This window comes from Cnephaeus nilssonii (assembly GCF_951640355.1).
Source record: "Cnephaeus nilssonii genome assembly, chromosome: 2".
Lineage (NCBI taxonomy): Eukaryota > Metazoa > Chordata > Mammalia > Chiroptera > Vespertilionidae > Cnephaeus > Cnephaeus nilssonii.
In genome coordinates, this window is record NC_137073.1 from 33869787 (window position 1) to 33874920 (window position 5134).

A 5134-nucleotide genomic window follows, 5' to 3' on the forward strand; every position below is an offset into this window, starting at 1 on the left:
GGGTGGCCCCTGGAAGTGGCTGACTTTGCAACTCCCGGGAGACTCCAGAGCCAGTGCACAGCTTCAGACCATACCAGATTACAGTTACAACTCTACCTATCCGAAAGTGACACACTCAAGGGGCAGACTCGAGTGAGCACCAAAGCCCCACTGAAGCAAGTCCTACTTCATAGGGGTGTCTCTTGCACAGCTGTTCTTCCATTGTAGACACAGCTGGTCCTTACAGCCAATTGGCCTGGAGGTCAATTCCTTCTGTGACACCAACAGCAAGCAAGGCTCAACTACAATAAGACTATGCATGCAGTCCACACAAGGGTGCACCTAGAGTGTCCAGCTCGGTGACTGGGGAGTATCAGCCACTGGGCCCTACAGGACACCTACTACACAAAGTCACTCTACCAATTCCAGAAAACATAGCAGCTCTACCTAATACATAGAAACAAACAAAGGGAAGTAGCCAAAATGTGGAGACAAACATGTCACAAGTGAAAGAAACAGAAGCAAGCAAACTACTGAGTTCAAAACAATGGTTATAAGATTACTTGAGGAACTTAATGAGAGCTTTAAGGGACTTAATGAGAGCTTCAAGGGAATTAATGAGAGCATCAAGGGACTTAGTGAAACTTTCAAGGATCTTAGTGATAATGTCAAAGACATGAAAAAGGACTAGTCAGAAATTAAGCATATACTAACTGAAATAAAGAATAATTTACAGGATTCAACAGTAGAGTGGAGGATTCCAAGAATCAGATAAACGATTTGGAATATAAGGAAGCAGAAAACACCCAATTAGAAGAGAAAAGAGAAAAAATAATCCAAAAATATGAAGATGATGTAAAGAGCCTCTGGGACAACTTCAAGCATACCAACATTCACATTATGGGGATACCAGAAGGAGGAGAGAGAGAACAAGATATTGAAAACCTATTTGAAGAAATAATGACAGAAAACTTCTACTGGGGAAAGAAATAGATTTACAAGTCCAGGAAGTGCAGAAAGTCCTAAGCAAGAGGAACCCAAAGAGGCCCACACCAAGACACATCATAATTAAAATGCCAAGAATGAAAGACAAAGAGAGAATCTTAAGAGCAGCAAGAGAAAAGCACTTAGTTACCTACAAGGGAGCACCCATAGGACTGTCAGATGATTTGTCAACAGAAACTTTGCATCCCAGAAGGGAGTGGCAAGAAATACTCAAAGTGATGAGTAACAAGGACCTACAAGCAAGATTACTCTACCCAGCAAAGCTATTCTTTAGAATTGAAGGTCAGATAAAGAGCTTAACAGTCAAGAAAAAGCTAAAGAAGTTCATTACTACCAAACCAGTATTATGTGAAATGTTGAAGGGTATTCTTTAAGAAGAGGAAGGAGGATGCAGGGGAGGAGAAGAAATATAAAAAATATGAACAATAAAATGTCAATAAATACTCATAAACAATTGAAACTAGAAATCAAAATGAATGAAAATCTAATGAACAAAATAAACTGATGAATACAATAGAACCAGAGGCATGTGAACATGGAACAGACTGATGAATCTCAGAGGGAAAGAGAGGGGAGGGTAGGAAGAAACTAACCAAAGGTCTTATATACATTACTTATGGACACAGACAATAGGGTGGTGAAGGCCTGGGGCGGGGTGGGTTCTAGGTGGAGGGAGGCAATGGGGGAAAAAAGAGGGACATCTGTAATACTCTCAACAATAAAGATTTAAAAAATAAAAATATTAAAAACATTTAAAATACTAAACTATATTAAATGTAAATTATTTATACAGGCCAATTAAAACAGACATTGTCATAATACATTTTTTTAAAAACATGACTCAGATGTCACACAAAGTGGCAGAGTAGGAAAGTGTAGGAATTGGTCCCATCATCAAAGCAACCACTGATCAGGGAAAAATGATTGAAATAAACTATTTTGGAACTCTGGAACATGACCAGACATTTTTAACAACCAGAGGAATCTTTATAAGAGTGAAGGGAGCCCTGATCAGTGTTGCTAAGTGGTTAGAGTGTCGGCCTATGCACCAAAGGGTTATGGGTTTGATTTCTTGTAAAGGACTTGTACCTGGGTTGCAGGTTTGATCTCTGGCCCCTGTTCAGGGCACATGTGGGAGATGTGGGAGGCAACCAATCAATGTGTCTCTCTCACATCAATGTTTCTGTTTCTTTCTCCCCTCCCCGTCCCCCTTTCCCTCCCCCTCCTCCCCTCCTTCTTCCTCCCTGCCTTCCAATGTCTCTAAAAATCAATGGGGAGAAAATATCCTCAGGTGAGCATTAACAAAACAAAACAAAAAAAGAATAAAGACTGAAGGGCGAGGTTGTTGCTCTTTCACAAGTAAGCAGCATTCACAACCAGACAATATCTATCCCCCATTTCTTAGACATGTTGCACCTGTATGAATAGCAGCCTGCATTCCTAAAGAAGCTGGCTGATGTCATTGCAGGCAGTAGAAACCCTGTCCTCCAAAATTTGGGGTTACATATTTTGGTCAGTCTTAAGGATCCTTGAGGACCAGCACAGATGCTTGCCTTGCACTTGATCCTCTCATCAGCATCGGCTTCCTGAGGAGGAATCAATCAGATTTACAGAAACAGTGACTTCACAAAAACAAGGAATATACTTTGCCTTTGCCATTAGGGGAGATGGGCCACCACTAGCTGATTCCTGTATCCTCTGGAGGCCGATGTTGCAGAATCTGTCACCAGAAAAGGAGTAGAAGGTTTACCAGTTCTAGATTACCAAGCAGTTTCACACATAAACCCTCTAGCAAGTTTAAAAATAATTCGGCCCAACTCAGAGGAAGTGGAATTGCTCCTGTTGCAACAAAGATGTCTAGTAATGAAATCCACATGCAGGAAAGTATCCTGTCTGACACATCCTATAATGAAGAACAACAAAAAACAATTCTGAATGCCCTCTAACTACCAGATCATCCACAAAGCTATTCAAAACCTGGATAAGAAGTTTGATGTCATTAATGGAAAGGTTTCAAAAATATACTATTTTTGTGCTAAATCAATGTGGCAAAACCACCCACTTGGATATGCATACAAAAATTAAAATTACCTGCTTTCTAGAAAGATCAAATTGCAGAAAGTGAAGAGGGAGCCTCTTCCCTCTTCATTGTCTTACCCTGAAAATGAGAGCCCAGCTATGCCAGTAGAAAGGCTAGAAAATGATTCCCAGAGCAACCCTGTCGAAACATCTTACCAGTCAGAGGATTCCCAGGACAGGATCAGGAGTTACTCTACCAGGAGCAGGAGCCTTGCCTCAAACAGAGTCCCATGATTTGTTCCATCTTCACACTCCTATCAGTCATATTACAGAGCCAACGATCCAGTGCAGGGCTCCTTTTCCATGCCTTGCTTCGCCAGCCCAGGGGCTGGCAGCAACACTAGTATCTTCTCAGTTGCCTGAGCTTCTACATCAGCACCTACAGCCATGCTGGGCCAAGACAGATCCAGTGTAGCACACAACCCTGAGATGATGGCTTACTCAACTTTGCTGGAAAAGAAGAACCCCAGCTATATGAACTCATCTCTGCATCCTGGCTGGCTTTACTATAAGTTCGTCAGTTGGTACTGACCCAGGTTTGCTAAAACAAAACTTCTCTGATGACCCTTCAACTTGATCTGTAGAGGAAGTGATCCTGTTTCTGAAACATAGATCCTCAGACACTAATCCCCCTCATGGACCTCTTCAGGCAATATGACATTTGATGGGAAAGCTCTGCTACTACTTAAGAGTGACATTATCCTATATAATAAAGAGGTAATATGCAAACTGACCCTCACACCATAACGCCGTCACAAGATGGCTGCCCTGCCTAGCCACCTCTTCCGGCCCCACCCCTGATCAGCCTCTCCCACCCCAATTGAGGGTGGGGTGGCTAGCCAACCCCACCCCCCACAGCCCCTCACCCAGGCCAGCCAAGCCCCCACGCTTTCCCAGGGCTGGGGGTACCCCAGGCAGGTTGCAGGCACAGTGTCGGTCAGAGGCAAAGGTCCTGGCTGTCCCTGGCCTAGAGAGACCATAAAACCTCAGCAGTGACCAAAGACCAAGACCGAGTGGAAAGGTCCCTGCCGGCACTTATGGCTCAAAGTGCCAGGAGGAGGCAGAGCGTCTTAAATCTGCAACCCTAGCATCTGCGCACCAAGCCTTGGCGCACACCACGCCAGTGGCACCTGTGGGTGAAAGGGGAGGAGCAGGGAGCTGGGGTGCAGAGCTGGGAGGGTCCTAGAGTCTTTGGGAGCAGCCCACCTGCCAAGGTTGCTGTGCCCGGCACGCTTGGGCTTGGTCAAAGCCCCTGGTCAGCTCTGCCACTTGCCTTCCAGGTGTGGCTAGCCCTGAGCCGGCTGGCGTTGCACTCAGAGAACCAGCTGTCACTGGGCTCAGTTAAATAAGAAAAATCAAAGAGCCAAGAGTAAATATCCTCCCAGTCCCTTTCTACGCCCCTGGGTGAGGAGGGCTGGGGATGGGGGTAATGGAAAATAGCTGCTGCTTTGCATTTTATAATGAAAAGACTCCTGCTACGTAGAGAGGAGAGCTGATTTGTTTCCAGCAACACCTGGTATGTTCCCTGCCCCAGCCCTGAAGCCTGATAGTACCTAGCAAAGGTGTGTCCACACAGCCATGTTGGCCTGGCTCCTGGAATGTTGGGAGCAAGTTTGAGCTGCATTGATTAAAAAAAAAAAAAGGTAAAGATTGAAAACACCTCTTTGTACTCAAATGGCACTATAAAATGCACATTACAGCATCTGATTTTGTCTTCAGTGTTGATTTTGAGGCAGAACGCAAATAGGTTTATGGGAAAAGCAGAAAAAAACAAAAGGAAAGAGAGGATTCTGCCGTCCACAGCCTGAACATTGTTTTTTATGGGTTTTTTGTGTGGTTATTTTTCCTTTTGTTCTTCAAGCCAGCATATGCCATTTAAACCACTTTATGGCATTAGGTAATGAGCTAATGCTTCCTCTATTAAGAGCAAGCAGCAGTGCCTTTCATATGAGTCACATACATTTAATCCATTCAAATGGAGCATACTGAGTGGAGAGAATGGTATGTGTCATTATATAAAGAACTTGGCATTATGATGCTATCTGGCTGAAGATTTTATTTATTTTGCAAT

The 5134-nt window shown here is 43.9% G+C and overlaps 1 pseudogene across 1 annotated transcript; it reads left to right on the plus strand.

The window, feature by feature from the left end:
• The first annotated feature begins 2229 nt into the window (after positions 1-2229).
• Positions 2230-3874, plus strand: LOC307110542 (annotated as a pseudogene). The gene is made up of 2 exons: positions 2230-3032; positions 3577-3874. The product of its transcript is annotated as an uncharacterized misc_RNA (transcript).
• The last annotated feature ends 1260 nt before the right edge of the window (positions 3875-5134 follow it).